Source organism: Elephantulus edwardii, unplaced genomic scaffold (assembly GCF_000299155.1).
Source record: "Elephantulus edwardii isolate Elephantulus edwardi_28Jun2011 unplaced genomic scaffold, EleEdw1.0 scaffold00001, whole genome shotgun sequence".
Taxonomy (NCBI): domain Eukaryota; kingdom Metazoa; phylum Chordata; class Mammalia; order Macroscelidea; family Macroscelididae; genus Elephantulus; species Elephantulus edwardii.
In genome coordinates this window covers 1633494-1650660 of record NW_006399751.1, presented here as the reverse complement: position 1 = coordinate 1650660, position 17167 = coordinate 1633494, and positions in this window count along the sequence as shown.

The window sequence follows — 17167 nt, the reverse complement described above, 5'->3', positions numbered from 1 at the left end:
ATTCATTCTTTTTTTAAATTTCATATTGGTTTGCGGACAAAAGTCATATACAGTGTGTTTCATTCATGTCCATGTTATTTCACACTTTCCTTCGCTCACATTGTGTTTTATATGATCATTCCCATACGCTATGTTTTGTAAAATTAAGTCCTTCTGTGAGTGAGTTCATAATGACTAAACATCCCGTTCATTTCAGATTGACCTTCTTTTTACCCATTCCAGTACAGGAATTAGCTATCCATTCTTCTCCTTCCCGCCCTCCTGTAACCATCCAATTTTTATACCAGTGGTTTGATACAGTGTTTGTCTTTTGTGACTGAGAAATTTCACTCAGCATAATGTCTTCCATACTCACTCAAGCTGTGTAGTGTTTCACAGGTGCATTATTTTTCAATGCTACATAACACTCCTTCGTGTGACTTTATGTTTCTCTTTCCATTCATTTGTTGCTGCTTCCATCTCCTTGCTATTGTGAATAACAGTGCAATAAGTTTGAGTGTGCATACATCTGTTTGTACCACAGTTCTGGGCTCGCTGGATCATCCGTTCTTGTAAATGCCTGGTAACTGACTTGATAAGAGCAATGGCTAAATGGTTGCATATAGAGAATTGTTCTGAATGACCTCAGCATTACAATAAGGAAACAGCACGTTAAGGCAATGTGTGCAAGCTCTGAAAGGAATCTCAGTTGCTGTATATCCTGTAATCCAAAGTTGCCCTCAACCTGCCTTCTTGAAGTAAGCCCTGGGGGACAGGGGTGCATACTTTAACGGATGTCTCCCAGAGACAGAGTAGCACTTATTGTTATTTCAATTGTTATTGTTGTTGTGAGCCAAATCAACCATAGCTCACCCTCCAGAAAGAAGAGATTGCCTATCCTTCTCCAGCAGAGCAGCTGGCATATTTGAATCACCTGCCTTTGGGATTGCAGTGCAGTTTGCTCTAGGCTACCAGACTCCCTGTTTGTTTCAGTAGTAGGAGAATAAGTTAGATTCAGGTAGTTCTGGATTAGGGAAAGACTGAACATGGTTTGAAGTCCGTTTCATGCTTTGTTTCATCCTCTCAGCAGGACAGAGAAGGAATGAAAAGGAGGGGTGCAGGGAGGGCTCTTAGTAAAGCTCAGGCATCCTTGATTGTCTTAGATGTTTCAGGAGCTTCGTATTGCTGGACAATGAGTGCCTCCTTTAGAATCAGGTCAGGGCAAGATCTGGAAATTCTACGTCCAGGCTTTCAAAAATTTCCAGAATGCCATAGGTGATCAAGCAGTCTCTGAGGATGAGATTTGGGGAAGAGCCAAACTTTCCATGAACAATTAGATCACTAAGTTCTGCTTTTTCTGCACTTCAGTTACGGTCACGTTTGCCCCTCTTCTCTTGTTGTCCACAGATAACGGCCTTTGATCAGGCTCCCAGTTTTTCCTGCTTGATTTGCTGTCAGCAATCCCTTAACCATCCTGTTCCCTTTGCCTCCAGCCTTTCGCCACGTGCAGCTGGAGTGATCTTTTATAGCTCTGTTCCTTATCACTTCTCTGGTTGAAACTCCTTCTTGGATCTCATTTGAGCTAAGTACAAATTCTTTGGTATGCCATTTAGAGAGGGTCTAAGAACTGGTACCTTGCTATTGTCCATTGAAATTTCCTTCTTGCAATAAACTTAAAAACACTTGTTGAGCACCCATTACATATCAGTATTGACTTTTGTCAGTAAAAAAAAGAACAGTGACCAAAACAGATACAGCTTTTTATCATGTGCATTTTAATGTGTAGGGGGAAAACCATAAATAAAATATATAGTATATTAGGTTGTGGTAAGTGACTTAAGGAGAAAAATAAAGAGGAGAGATGGTGGCTAGCGGTCGCTCCAAGGTTAGAGGGGTCAGGAAAGGAGCATTTGTGCAAGCACCTTTATTTGGGAGTAGGGGAGAACAAAGCTTATAATAGTGGAAAAAAACGCAAGCATTCCTGACAAGGAAAAAAAGCAAGTGCAGAGGTTCCAAGCCAGGAATTGCAAGGTAAGCAGTGTTGCTGGTACAGGGCAAGTGGAAGAGGAGTAGAAGAGGAAGCTGGAGAGTAACAGTGGCCGGTGTGGACCATTGTGAAGTCTTGCACTAGTCTTTGTTAGTCCGAACCTGGATCCTCTTTGACTTGAGATGGGAAGCTACTGGCGGGTATGAGACTAGAAATTATTTCTATTAAAAAAAAATGATAGTGCATACTGTGAAGGAATAAGCCCTGAGAAGAGTAGGCTGAAACTGGAAGATAAGTTAAGGCACTAAGTGAGAGACAGTGATGGCTGGGATCAGCGTGTAGCAGTAGAGGCAGTAAAGTCCATTGAGAAGTATTTGTGTTAAAGGTTGCTGTCAGCTGCCATCTAGTCAGCCCCTGACTTACGGTGACCTCATGAGAAAAGATAGCCAGCTAGCTCGCTTACAGAAAACACGTGGGGATGAGAGAAAGACGGGAGTCAAGGTTGGCTCAAGGATGGGGTTGCCATTTTCTGAAATGGGAACAATTAGGCTGTGGGTTAGAAATCGGGAGTTTGGTTTTAGACATGTTCATTTCAGGATGCCTGTGTTAGATTTCTAAGTGAGACTGCTGAACAGAAAGTTGAGTATATAAATCTAGAGTGCAGAGAAGAGGTCTAGATGAGAAATAGTATTAACAGAATGATGGTGTGTAGAGTTAAGAGACCAGATAAGAAAAGTTCTCAGGAAGAAATGGGGAAGAAGACAGAGACCAAGGAGTCAGCAGCAAGTTAGGAGGAAAAGAATGTGACTGTGGAGTTCTGGAAGCCAGGAGAACAACTTGAAGGAGAAGGAAGTACTCAGCTCTGCCAAAAGCTTCAGAAAGATGTCGTCACTGTTAGATGCCTTTGAGTCAGCTGTGAACATCAGATCTGATCTTGGCCTGTCCTGAACCATCGTCACAATCACTGTTCGGCTTGAAGCCCTGTTATATCACTGTGCCAGGGCATCTGGTTGGGGGGCTTCCCCTCTTTCTTTGACCCTCTGCCTTTCCCAGCTTGATGTCCTTTTCCAAGTACTTGCCTCTCTTGACAGCTTGCCACAGTACGTGAGACGATTGTTGTTGTCGTGTACCAGAGTCACAACCAACCCACAGTGGATCCTCTGGAGTGTTTTCAGAGGCAGTTAGTCACAAAGGAAGAATTACCTATCCTTCTCCCATGGAGCAGATGGTGGTCTCGAACCACATGCCTTCAGGATTTCAGCACAGCTTCTTGCTGCTGGACCACCAGAACGCCCTATATGAGAGGATAGAAACTGTATATTAACCACCATTGTGATGATAAGGATACCAATTATAACTGCAACAAGGAGAGATCTATAGAGACCCAACTGAAAGTCTGATGATAATGCCTGATGCAATGAAATTTCTTAACGTAGTCAAAGCAGCTAATGCAGTGGCTCTTTATTTTATTTTATTTTTTTTACCATTTGCACTTAGAATGTATTCCTCTCAGATTCTCCTCCAATCCGGAGTCCAACTTCCTGTATTATTGGCTCAGCATACTTATTGAACGTTGTTGTCGTTGTTGTCTGCAGTGGCTCTTTAATGCAGTTGTCATCTCTCCACAGACTTTCAACTTCATGCTTATGTCGTGTGGTTTTAAAAGTGCTGCTGAGTGTCTAGCATTTGCATCTATGTTCCAGTTAAGAAAATGAGAGAAAGCCCAAGAGGCAAAGAGCATATATGTCCTATTAGATAATGATTCAAAGTCTCTAGTCTCCAAAACCAAAATGCTTTTACTAGGTCAAGTGGGTCACTCTGCTTGATATCCCTTCCCCTGTTCGGTCTAATTTGTAACTTTTCTGTCAAGATTCCGCTAAAGTCAGAATTCCTCTGGGACACCTTTTCTTAACTAACTAGGTGGAGTTTGGAGTCTATTAAAATTATGTGGGAGTGGAAGCGATGGCGTCTGACTTCCACTAACTTCTTAAAGGGATAAAAATCAAGAGCAGGAACAGCCCAAGGCCAAATCCCGTGAGAATGCTCCCGCCTCCAACCTTTTTCCTACAAGTTCTGACACCAGCTATCCCTTTAATGGCACTGATCGTACATCAGTGGGTTGAATAATTCATTGCATTAGCCACACAGAACTCACAGATGATACCTACAGCCTTAATTGTATTATGCCTCCCTATAATATTTGTGCTTTATTGTCTATGCAAATGATTTTGACTGTGTGACTCATGATACATTATGGCTTGCATAGAGATGAACAGGATCCCAGAATGCTTAATTGAGCTCATGTGAAACCTGTCCCTAGGCCAAGAGGCTGCTATGTGAACAAAACAAGGAAGCACTACATAGTTTAAAATGAAGAAAGGTGGATTGGTACTGTGACTTCAGCAATGAGTTCAAGTGTGTCGGAAATGGTGAGGATGGCGCAGGATAAGGCAGGGTTCATATCTGGCGTTCATAAGGTCTCTTTGAATTGTACTAGACTCTGGCATCTAACAACAACAACAACCCCTCTGATGGCCTGGTGGAAAAGAAGTTGCATTGCCAACCCAAAAGCAAGTGATTTGAATCCACCAACTTCTCTGCAGGAGTAAGAGGGGATTTCTCCTCCCATGTAGTTTACAGCCTCTGAAAACCCTCTGGAAGGACAACTGTGAGTTAATTCAGACTCCAGGACAATGAGTTGAATTGCTGACCCGGGCATAATCCTGCTCAGAAATATGTTTACTACTTGTGTTTTATTGACTCTGCAAAGACATTTGACTACATAGATTGTAGAATTTATGGGTGACATTGAAAAGAATGAGAATCCTAGAACACTGAATTGCAATCATTCAAAACCTATACATCGACTAGGAGGCAATTATTTGAACTGAACAAGGGAATACAACAAGGTGTGCATCAGGGCTGTATCCTTACTCCATATCTGTCCAGTCTGTATGCTGAGCAAATCATTTGAGAAATTGAACTGTTAAGAAGAAGAATGTGGCTATATGATTGGAGGAAGACTCATCAATGTCCTGCTTTATGTAAAAGCCACAACCTTGCATGCAGAAAGTGATAAAGACTTCAAATACTTACTACAGAAAATCAAAGACAACTTTGCTTGGCTCCACAAACAACACTCTTCGTACCAGCAGCCAGGAAAGTAAAAGGCAAATTGCATTGGGAAAGTCTGCTGTCAGAGACCTCTCCAAAGTACTGAAGAGCAATGATGTCAGTCTGGAGACTAAGATGTGTCTGATTCAGGCCATAGTCTTTGCAATTACTTGCTATATATCAGAGAGCTGGACAATGATTAGGGATGATAGAAGGAGAATTGAAGTCTTTGAACTGTGGTGCTGGAGAAGAGTATTGAATGTACCATGGATGGCTAGGAGATTCATCCTAGAGAGAGTGAGACTAGCCTACTCCTTGTAAACAAGGATTCTGAAGCTTAGTCTGACATACATGTTGCAAGGAGGGGCCAGTCCTTGGAGAGGGATGTCATCCTTGGAAGGATGGAGGAATAGCACAGGAGAGGAAGACCCTCAATGAGATGGATTGATTGAGTGACTGGGGTAACGGGGGTAGATGTGTCAGAGACAATAAAATCAACACAGGATAGAGCAGGGTTGAGGGCTATTGTACATTGTACATAGGGTCGTGACTCAATGGCACATAACAACAACAGCAGCAGCCTTCAATTTTGGGTTACATCCCAACATCAAGAAATCTAAAATCCTCACAATTGAACCAATAAACAAAATGATGATAAATTGAGAAGAAGCTGAAATTGTCAGCAGTTTCCTTTTACTTGGATCCACGATCAACACCTATGGTAGCAATAGTCAAGAAATAAAACAACATGTTGCATTGGGAAGATCTGCTGTCAAGGACCTCTCCAAAGTGCTGAAGATCAGTTTCAGCCTAAAGACTAAGACACACTTCATCTAAGCCATGGCCTCTTCAATTACTTGCTGTGAATCTGAAATTGAGACAGTGGAAGATGACTAAAGAAGAATTGATACCTTTGAACTATGGTGTTGGAGAAGAGTGTTGAAGAGATCATAGACTGCCAATGAACAAAGAAAGATGTCTTGAAGAAAGTACTAGGATGCTCCTTAGAGATAAGGGTGATGAAACTTGGTCTCACATATTTTGAGCATGTTGTCAGGAGGGCCAGTCCTTGGAAAAAGACATCGTGCTTAGAAGGGAGGAAAGTCAAAGAGAGGAAGACTTTTAACAAGATGGATTGACACCGCAACTGTCACAGTGTGTCAGAGCTCAAGAGGGTGACGCAGGATAGGACAAGATTCAGATCTGTGCTTCACAGAGTCACTGAGCCGTGGTTGACTCAGCACCTAACATCAACCCATGGTGAGAGCTACAGAGATCTTCCTCGGGGCTGAAAGAAGCATAGCAAAGAAGTCACTACCTTACGGTATCCCTGGTCTGTGCCTTTGGAACCTGTTTTAGATTGCAACGATGACTTCAATTCTTTCTCAGTCATTATAGCCTTTGCCTTTGCTGAGTTACTCATTCCAGCCTTGGCTGTGGCACTTGCTTCGACCACTGGAATGTTTCGAAGTAGTGACTCACGCTGTGGGGCTTGCTGTTCACTTGAGCCTAAGCCCCTGCCATGTGAACATGCTTTGCTGGAAGATGAGAGACCATGAAGCAGACCCACATCACCATGGTTTTCCTGGGTGAAGCTGTCCTAGATCAGTTAACATTAGCCAACCCCTAGATTTTAAGTGAGGAAGTTCTGGTGGCCTCGTGGTAGGAATCTGTGCTGCATCCCCAAAGCCATATGGTTCGAATCCACCACCTGCTCCACAGAAGGATAGACAGTCTCTTCCTGTGCAGTCATCTGCCTCTGAAATCCTGCTGGAGGGTCAGCTATCTATGGGTTGGTTCCAACTCAGCAGTACACAACAACAATAAGAGTTAAGTCAGCTCAACCAAGATCAGCAGAACCACCTAGCCAGCTCCCCTAGATATGTGAAAATAAACATGTATTGTTGTGAACCACTGAAAGTGTGGTTGTTTGTTACTCAGCATTACTGTGGCAGTGGATTATTATTATAGACCGCTTTGTGTGTAGTTCTGCCACAGGCCTTAACGCATCTCCCAAACTACTGGTGGGTAGTTGCTTTCGGATAGGACCATCTTTTATCTTGATGTGTTCAGCACCTTGTACAATGCTTGGCATATAGAAGGTGCTCAGTGAGAGCTGGTCAAAGGAATGAATGAATGAACCTTTGTTCAGCCTTTTAAAAGGAACTTACTGCTTAGTGCACAACAGGTACAAAATTCTCCCTAACTAAACAATGTAATCAAATGAACTTACCCACAGAAAACCTGGTTCAACAAGATATGTGAAGCTACAATATAAAATAAACTCTCATCACAGATTAAACTGTTTTCCTACTTCTAGTACAATGGTCATTTCTTAAACATTGGCCACCTGATCTTACGTTTTATTATATTGTATAGATCAGTTTAAATAGAATCTAAATCCTATAAGTATACTTTAAAGGGTATGATGTAAATAAGTTGATATGACTCAGTCTGGATATCTTTACTATTACCGTCAGTACACAGTCCCAAACTATTGGAACTACTGACATTCCTTAAGTAATGTTAATCTAATATAGCACTGCTTTAAAAAAAATAACGTTACTGTATTAATAATTTTAAAAGACAGGTTTTCCATTCTAGGCATAGGAGGAGAAAGAGAATGTCTAGTAGCCTCATCAGTTGGTGGTATAATCCGCAGGGAGGTGCACAGGTAACGTAAAGGTGGCACCTCGCAGGAGCAGACCCACTACCAGCAGATCCCCAGGAGAAAGGTAGGCAGTCTCCTCCTGGGCCGTTTCAAGCCTCCGAAAACCCACTGGTGGGTCTGCTGTGGCTAGGTTGCAATTCCACAGCAATGAGTGTTTGACACAGGCCAGGTCGTAGGAGGGAGAGCCTGTCATCCTTACCAAAGGCCATCACATGTTCCATGGTTGGGAACACTTGTGAACAAAAGAATTTTTCCAAACAGGAAGGCTTTGGCAGAATTTAAAAAAGCTAGATGAACAGGTTGGATCCCAATTATGGAAATCCTTTAAGGGAAGGTTAACACATTTTAATTTTTTATTTTATTTTATTTTTTTTATGGAACACTTCTTGGTGATCTTCTCTGTATTGTTCCAATTTTAGTATATGTGCTGCCGAAGCGAGCACAACACATTTTAATATTATCCTTGACTTGACAGGGAATAGTTAAAGCATTTGAGCCAGGGAGTGGCAGAATGAATGTAAACAGATGAATCTGACTGTTCAATGTGGTATAATTGTACTTGTTGGGATCCCAGAGAAGCAGAAGGAGTTGAAGAGTGTGTGTCTATGTAGAAAGAGAGGATATTTTTTTTTTAAAAAAATTTGAGTTTTTAATGAAAGTTTACCAAGAACTTGGATTTCCAGTCATTCGTTATTGCACATTTTCCTCCCTACCCCCAAACTCAGTCCGCTTTTCTCTTTAAAAGAATTCTTTCATTTTTGCACAGTCCACCCCACAGTCCAATTTGCTATGCACATCTTATTCTGGATGGTTGTCATGCAAATAATACCTAATCAAGACAGAGAAATTTGTAAGGAATTGCTTCACACAACGTGAACGGCTAGAGGCTGGCAGATTTGATATTTGTAGGGCAGCCAGCAGGCTGGAAAATCACGGGCTTGATTCTGAAGGCTTGAGATAAATTTCATTCACTGAGGAAAGCTTAATTATAACTTTTCTTTTTTGTTATTTGAATTATAAAGCAAACTGATTTCCCACCCAGACATTTATACACATTTTGTTTTATAACATGAGTAACAGCACCCACAATGTGTTCACTCTTCCCACATGCTCCCTGTAACTCTCATTTCCATCAGTCATTCTATTTTACCCCTTTTGCACCTTACCTGCGGTCAAATCCTGCTCCTTTGACCTCATCTTATTCCTATGATATGCCCATCTATTCTGTTGTTTAGCTAAAAGCTAAACCACGGGAGTGAGTTTTTGTCCAGGTTTAGAAGGTGACTAAAGGCCACTGGGCTGTGTTGTTGGAGAAGAGGACTGAGGAGCCCGTGGGCTACCAAAAGAACAAACAGATTTTGCCTTGGGAAAGGTGCAACCAGAACGCTCCTTGGAAGCAGGGATGGTGAGGCTTGGTCTCTGATACTTTGGACATGTTGCTAGGAGTGGCTGTTCCTGGAAAGAGATACCATGCTTGGAAATATGGAGAGTGTGTGAAAGAGAGGAAGACCCTCCAACAAGGTGGATTGATACAGTAACTGCAGCAGTTGGCTCAAGTCTATCAGAGATAAGACAGGATTCAGGGCTGTTGTTCATAGGGTCGCTATGAGTCACTCAACAGCACCTAACAACAAGAGCAGTAGTCTCAGGGGAAGGGGTTTACCAGTTTCTGTTGGCTCAGCAAGCCTGGCCTTTATAATGCTTCTTGAATTGTCTTCCACATTTCCCTCTACTGTGTCCAAGATCCTGTACTGTGATCTGTTTAGAGTTATCAGCAGAGGGGCTTGTTGTTATTATGTGCTGTCGAGCCACTTGAGATTTGTAGTGACCCTTTGTGTATAGCCATTGCCCATCCTGAGCCAGTCTCACTGTCTCCGACATGCCTGCCCCATTACCCTAGTCACTGTGTCAGTATATCTCATCCACGGTCTTCCTCTCCTGCATTGTCCCTCCACTTTTCCAAGCACAATGTCCTTCTCCAAGGACTGGTCCCTCCTAGCCACATACCCAAAGTAAGATAAAGCTTCTCAATTCTTGCCTTTAGAAAGCACCTTGGTTTTGCCCTCTCCTGGACAGACCTGTTGGTTCTCCTGGCATACCATGGTATGTATATTCCATACCCTTCACAAGCACCACAACTCAAAGGCATCAATTCTTCTGCTGTCATCCTTATTTATTGTCTTGCTCTCTGATTGTAATTACAAAGACCATAGCGTGGGTCAGGCGCACCTTAGTCTCTAGGCTGACATCTTTGGACATCAGCATTCTAGAGAGGCCCCTGAGAGCAGACTTTACTAATCCAGATTGTCATTTGATTTCCTGGTTCCTGGTTTCAAGAGTATTCATTTTGGACCCATACAAGCTGAAATTGTTAACAATCTCAATTTCTTCTCCATGTATCATGGTACTGCCAATTGGTCCAGTGGTGAGAGAGAATCTTGATTTTATTAATGTTGAGCTTCAATCCATATTGAAGACCACAGTCCTTGACTTTCTGCAGCAGATGCTTCAGGTCCTCCTCGTTTTCAGTGAGCAAGGCTGTGTCATTTGCATAACAAGTTGTTGATGAGTCTTCCTTCAATTCTCATGCCACTTTCCTCCTCGTAAAGACCAGCCTGCCAAATGATTTGTTCCGCATACAAATTGAAAATAGGTAGCCAGGCACTGTCTGATTCCTCTGGCATCAGGGGCAAGGACGTTGAGGTTTTTGTGACCCGTTTGAATCAACTTGTGATCAATTTGAATGAACATTGATAAATGTCAATAGTTATAAAAAGGCCTTTTGTTCATAGGGTCACTGAGTTGTGCTCAACTCGAAGGCGATCAGCAACAATTGTTTCTGTATGTTGTATTGGTTTTTTATTTCTTTTCTTCTCTCTTAGTTGTTCCATATATAGAGCACTAGCTATACCTCGGAAGGGTGCCTGTGAGCTTTTAAGACCCCAGGTGATACTTTACAAAGTAGGATGTAGAATGCTGTCTTTGTGGACTGTGCTGGGCTGATTCCCCTTCATATCCCCCACGGCTGTGGTTTCAAGGCCCAAAGATCAGCAAGTCTTTCTCTTAGGGTGCTTGGTTATAAGTAAGAATTTTGCACGCCTTGCCTCCTGTTAACTGTGCTAGATACATGAATATAGTTACAGTGTATACTAATTTGAATAAAGCAGTATCATCTGCCAAACCTGTGTGTGATCATAAGTGTAGTCTTTCACCTTCCCACATCTGTTCATTTTCTCCTGGCTGTTTAATACAACAGTTAAATTACTCTTAAGGCCTTCAAGTGATTTTTTAATCTCACCTAGATCATCGAGGGTAATATCCTTTACTTTTAACTCATCTGACTTTAGATGTTACTCATATCTACAAAATACCTTTAAGACAACATCTTGATAAATGTTTGATTAAATATCTCGGTAAAAGAGCCTCCCCATCTTAGCACATAAGAAGCATCACAATGATTTTTGCAGAAACCATTTAATAATAAAATACCCAAATGTTATTATTCTGCGGAAAGTGCACCTACCAATTAAAAACCCACATGTCTTGTTAAAGTCTAGATTTCTACTAGGATGGAAATGACCATGGAATTCTCTTGAGATGGTAAGGTCGGCCATCCTTTTCCTGACTATTGATCATTGAGCTGGTTATCCCTTGTCGGCCTCAGAAGTCTTTCTTCTCCCTGGATGTTAGGTTCTTGTTTTGCTTCTGGTTTGCTTTTGATAGCCTCGCCTGGTATCAGCTCCTGCTGGCCCAGTTCTGTGATAAATGAGAGTGATAGCCAGGGGTGGGGATCAGAAGAAAGGAGACCAGCGCAGCCAAAACCAGAATCAACATCCGGATAAACTGTTCTAAACTCTTTTTCCCAAAAGCACATCTCACTCCAGTTTCAGTACCATTTACCTTTTGGGTGTGAGAGTGTCGTTTTGCTCTTTAAACATGTTTCATAATCCACTGATATTTGCTGTGTTGGTCTAAAATATTTCTTTTTTTATTCAAGAGGAGCTTAGACTCAGGAAGGACAAACAGCTTACTGAGAAGCTCATCTTTCTGGGTGAGAGCACGCTGCATGGCTTTCAAGAGCTTTTTTTTCTGTCACATCCCAGTCGATACAGCTTTCCAAACCCTATTCAGACATGCCCTTTCTGTAAAACGCCATGCTGAATCCTGTCGCCTCGCCTCTCTTGCCACACCTTTTTGTTCCTCAAAGGAATAATAGTTCTCCCATTTATACAAATGTCTGTAGTTAAGCTCATTTCCTAATGTGTCTGTCTTTCCTCCAGGATTGCATGTAGGGACTTTGTGGGTCTTTCCTTTTGTGTCCCCCAACCCCTGCCCCCAGCATGGAGCAAAGAGTCTGTTTTACAGCAAGTATTCAGTTCATGTTGTCAGACCCATGGGGGCAGGAATCTACAGGCAGAGGGAAATTCAAAATGCTTCTAACAGCGCATTCTGCTTTGTTGATGCCCTTCTTTAACTTGTCTGGGGAGGAGAGTGTCACAGCCCTCTTGTAGACAATAGGGGAAATGCCTGCATTGCCCTCTTTCAGTCTGAGCTTCAGAACAGCTACAAGGACTTTCTTGACCCTTTAAACATTTCCAGTGCGGATGCTGACCCAGCTCCCTTTCTAGGTCTGCCTTTCCCTACACGTTTGCGTGCCTCCAAGGCCCTGGTGTCCTGATTCTCTACGATGGAACCTTCATCAGTCTGCAAGGACATCCTACGTAAAAGCGAGGAGGAAGAGGCTGCAGCTGGCCAGCTAGCCCAGCCTTCCCTGATAGCATCTGGACAAAACTGAGCCTCCACTACCCCAAGGCTGCAGCCGATCTTGAGGAAAGCCAAGTCTGAAGCTTTGCACACAAACCAGCCCTCAGGCTATCACCAGATCAGAGTCACAGCCGCAACTAGGGAAGGTACACAGGCTTCAGGGGACAAGGAGGGGCTATTCTGGGGTTCAGTTCAGGGAGGATGAGTGTGGACCTTGGCACAGAGGTATGCAGTTGCCCTCATAATTTCTTCAGGTCTGTAAAAAAAGTGGGGCCCACTTTGTCATCTGCCAGGTTGCCTTCCACTTTCTCTGTGACAGGAATCCCCTCCTCCCCTGCCCAGGTTAAAGTCATGCTAGGTCCTGCAGCTGTATTCTAGAAGTTTGTAGGCAAAGACAGTCTGGAGTTGGGAGAAATAGAGAGTGAATCATGCATAACCCTTTCACAGTAGCAAGCGGGGAACTTGAGAGGTGCTACTGGGCATGCTTTGATTTGTTTTTAGCAAATCTCTACAGGTACTGTGTGTGTGTATTTTTTTAAAGCTAGGATAGAGAATTTCCCTAAACTCATAGTATTATCCTAATATAGCTGGAAATGAATAACAGTTCCTTTTTGAAAAGACAAATGGTAAAAGATTGGCAGTGACAAAACAGTCAAGGTTCTCACATGCAACCAAAGACACACACCTTCCCTTGGAATTTGGAAGGGAACTTCTGAAGGGCCTATTTCTAGAAATGTGGAATGAGTTCAGGGAACCAGCGAGAGAAATCTAGCAGCACCAGGAAGCTATTTGCACCCCTAGATTGGAAGGGGTTAGGGGACCACCTGACAGGAAGCAGCCACCGGCATTTAGAGACTGAGAAGAAAAAGAAGGGGGGAGAAGTGCCCCAGTCCTCTTCCCGCATGGATTTCCGGCAGGCACTTCCGGTCAGCTGACTTGAACTAGAAGTTAAAAGACCAAGAAGTCCTTGGACGTTGTGTTCAGGGATGTGCCACCCAGGTCCTGGGGCCGAGCTGAGAAGTTCTGAGGGTGGTGGGAGCATGCAGTGGGAACCCAGCCACTGCTGGCTCTAAACTGAGGGCAACAGGAACAAATTTATAAGGGCAGCATTTCTGTTAAAATTTCGGTACTTTGTTTCTCATGATATTGGAGGTAATTTTGCTTTCTTCCTTATGAGCCAGCCTATCTATGTATTTTTTATTCAAGGTGATTGCTTTACTCGCCTTGCATTGATCCTGGCCCTGAAATGGCTCTCTCCAGATAGGGGATTACAGGTGGTTTTTATGGTCTCAGTTTAGCGGAATTGTGTTTTCTGATTTATCTATGTGAACATGTATTTCTGACATTGTAAAGCCAGATTAAATATAAAACTAACTTCTTTGAAACTGGATCATTCTGTTCTTGCAGAGTGAAAAAGACAGACAAATCTAGTGCTTGTTAAATGAATAAATAGATGAACGTGTACATAAACTCTACTCAAAGACTGCCTCTTACAAGTTCTAACTGAAATGCCACCTTCTCATAAAACCTTTCCCTCCCTTCCCACCACATTGGCCCTTTGCGCCCTGTCCCTGCCTCACCCCATCTCTTAGTCCCCTCCCCTTATTCCTGTGTTGTCCTTCTCTTCACTGACTTCCTCCTCAGTCCTGTTCTTGCTACTCAGGCAAATCAGTGAGTATATGTTGAATGAATTCATGAGTGTGTTGTGCCCTGTCTCCAACTTTTGTAGCATTTATTAATGTACCTTATGTTGTTCGTACATGAATGCAGCCTTCAGTATGGATTGCATGTCAATGTCAAGAACATAAAGATTCTTACCCTTGGACTGACAGGCAATATTATGATGGATGGAGAAGAGACTGACACTGCCAACAACTTCATCTTACTTGGTTCTTTGGACCAGTTTACACCCTTGGTACCAGCAGTCAGGAAATAAGATACATTGTACTGGGAAAGTGTGCAGTTAGGGACCCCTCCAAATTATTGACGAGTAATGATGTCACTTTGAGGACTAAGTTGCTTTTGACTGAGGCCCTGGTCTTTCTAGTCACTTGCTATGCATCTGAGAGCTGGACCGTGAATAGAAGTGACAGAAGAAGAATTGATGCCTTCGAGCTATGGTGTTGGAGAGGAGCACTGAACATCCCATGGACCACCAAGAGGACAAACCTATTCTTGAAGAGGGTGCAGCCAGAGTGCTCTTTGGAGGCAAGGATGATGAGGCTTTGCCTCACATACTTCAGGCATGTTGCTAAGAGGGGCTGTTCCTTGGAGAGCCAATCCATCTTGTTGAGAGTCTTCCTCTCTCTCATGGACTCTTTACTTTTCCAAGCATTTTGTGGTTTTGTGCTATTGACTTCTTGTTTTATACCATCGAGTCAGAACCAACCTATAGCAGACCCTCCAGTGAGTTTTTAAGAAGCAGGAAATCACACAGGAGGAGATTGTCCGTCTTTCTCGTACGGAGCAGTTGGGGGATTCACACTGTGTGCCGGTGGGTTGGCAGCACAGCTCCTTACCATGGAGGCCACCAGAGCCCCTTTGAGCCGACTGGATGAGTCTATTGAGTACAGCCTAGGAAACCCAGCTGGCAGGTAGGGTCCCTGTGAGTTGGTGAGTTGGAACCAGCTAAATAGCACACAACATTTATAGACTGTCCTCACAGTCATAAGTTGTCACCAAGTGCACGTCAACACTCAGTTGTCCTGTTGTGACCCTACCTGACAGAATAGAAGCCCTTGTAGGATGGAATTGTCTTTAAATAGGATTGAAGGTTTGAAGGTTTACAAATCATAATGGTTTTTCAGATAATCATTCATAGACATTTTGTTTTACAATATTAATGACATTGATTAATGATTTCTCTCTCCTCTGTTCTCTCTCCCTTTCCCTCCCTCTCTCCCTCTCTCTCCTTTTCCCTCCCTCTCCCTCTGTCCATCTCTCTGTCTCTCTCTGCTGTGGAGTTTGAACCAAATCATAGCTGATCCTCCAGTGAGTTTTCTAAGTCGTTACATATCATGGGTGGGGATACTGTCCATCGTCCCCCCCCCCAGCAGCTGATAAATAGGTATATGTGTGCATGTATATGTGTACGCACACGTACATACATGTATTCACACACACGTATAACTTTGTAGGTTGAAGGAGTGTGTGTTGCCCTTAGGCACCATCGAGCTGATGATGACTCAGTGACCTTATGAACCACAGACCTGAGCCTTGCCCCACCCAGCCCCAGCCGCATGCTGGCTCACGCTCAAGCCCAGTGCTCCAGTCACTATGTCACCCCATTCCATAGAGGAGCCTCCTCTCTTTTACTGACTCTCGACCTTTGCCTGCATGATGTCTCTACCCAAGGACTGAGTCCTCCTGGAAATGTGCCCCAAGTGAGTGAGATGACGTTGTACTATCCTTGCCTCCAGGGAGCACCTCGGTTGTGCTTCTTCAAGACCGGTTTTGTTTGTTCTTTTGACCGTCCATGGATCTTCAGTGCTCTTCTCCAACACCATAGTTCAAAGACATTGATGATTCTTCTTCTTTACTGATTATCTAGCTTTCAGATACATCAGAAGCAATTGAAAAGACTGTGGCTTGGATTAGACTCACTTGAATCTGTAAACTGGCATCCTTCTTTTTTGTCACGTGCGCGCGCATGCGTGCGCGCACACACGTGTTTACATTGTGAAAGATACTGATGGTGGTGTTTAATTAAATGTTATCTAAATTCTGTAGTTATCTACGACTGCAAATATAAAGAACTTGAAAATATTTCTCATCCTTGCATTCTAATGTTAAGGGTAATTTTTTTTAAATTAAGGGTATTTTGGAGACACAAAAACATCAAGTTCCCTGAGGTCTTAGGTGGAAGAAAGGACAGGAAAAGGTTTTGGGTTGTTTGTTTTTGTTTGTTTGTTTTTAACCTATGTGGTTGTATACTAGGGAGCTCTGCTGTCCTAATAGGGAATTGCTCTGCCGAGCTGCGTGATTTGAATCCACCAGGTACGATGTGGAAGAAACAGTGCCTCTGAAAGCCCTCTAAAGAGGGTCAGCTAGGAGTGGGTTCCAGTAAGGTGACAATGAATTTCAGTTTTCACTTGTCTGTATTCTGTGATTTCTCACAATTGGCTCAGTGCATCAAATAGAAAAATTGGAAGCTGAACTAGGGAATGTTTGTTTAATGAATTAATTACAATGTCTAATCTCGAGGCCGTAACTCTTTACGGAAGCTGACTGTTTATCTTTCTCCTGCAGAATGACTGATTAATTCAGCTGCTGACAGCTACCCGTCATTTATTAGTCCTACTTGCGAGCTGAGGAAGCTGAAGACCAGAGAGGGTAAATGACTTGCCCCGTCACATTGGCTGTAAGTGACGTTACTGGAAATGGCAATCCTAAATCTAAACCCTAATTCACGTCAGGTCTGTAGTTCTCTAGGGCGGTCCAGGATCACTGAGGGTCTTTTTCATAATAAAACTGAGATGTTATGCAATTGTTTCACTCCTATTCCCTCATTTATGTCTGATGAGTTTTCAGAGGCTGAGAAATATGATAGTAAAACAGCTTCAGAGCAGAACCAGAGGTGTGGATCCATCTGGCTTTTAGGCTAGACAGTAATAGAACTTTTAAAAAATGTTGAACTGTGCCACTTTTAAATT